The sequence below is a fragment of the Mustela nivalis genome, assembly GCF_964662115.1.
Source record: "Mustela nivalis genome assembly, chromosome: 7".
Classification (NCBI taxonomy): domain Eukaryota; kingdom Metazoa; phylum Chordata; class Mammalia; order Carnivora; family Mustelidae; genus Mustela; species Mustela nivalis.
The window spans coordinates 32,533,870-32,534,284 of NC_139026.1; positions in this window are offsets into that span (position 1 = coordinate 32,533,870).

Sequence of the window (415 nt, forward strand, 5' to 3'; positions counted from 1 at the left end):
TCCAGGGAAATTTGGGACTCAGAACATTCTGCTCATGCCCCATTACTAGTTCCACCATGACTATGTTCAGAGTCTTGAACCCTATTTTTAAATGAGTGATCTCTTCTGGGAAATCTTAATTCTCTTAAATGTATGATATATATTCTTATTTTCTTCCTAATGCTCATACTGTTCCTCTATATTCCTCACTATCTGAAGTTTCGTATTATTCAAAGTTCTGGTATGCCAATCTTATTCTTTTTTCTAAAATCTTAATTCTTGTGAACTCAGAATTTCAGTATGCTAAGGAGATGATTTCCAAATATATGATTTCAGGCCTGAGCTAAGGCTAAAATTGTTAGATAATTTCACAAGGTAACTTGATATGTATAGATAGGGGTATAGAGGTATATGTATTTATAAAATATATAGATAT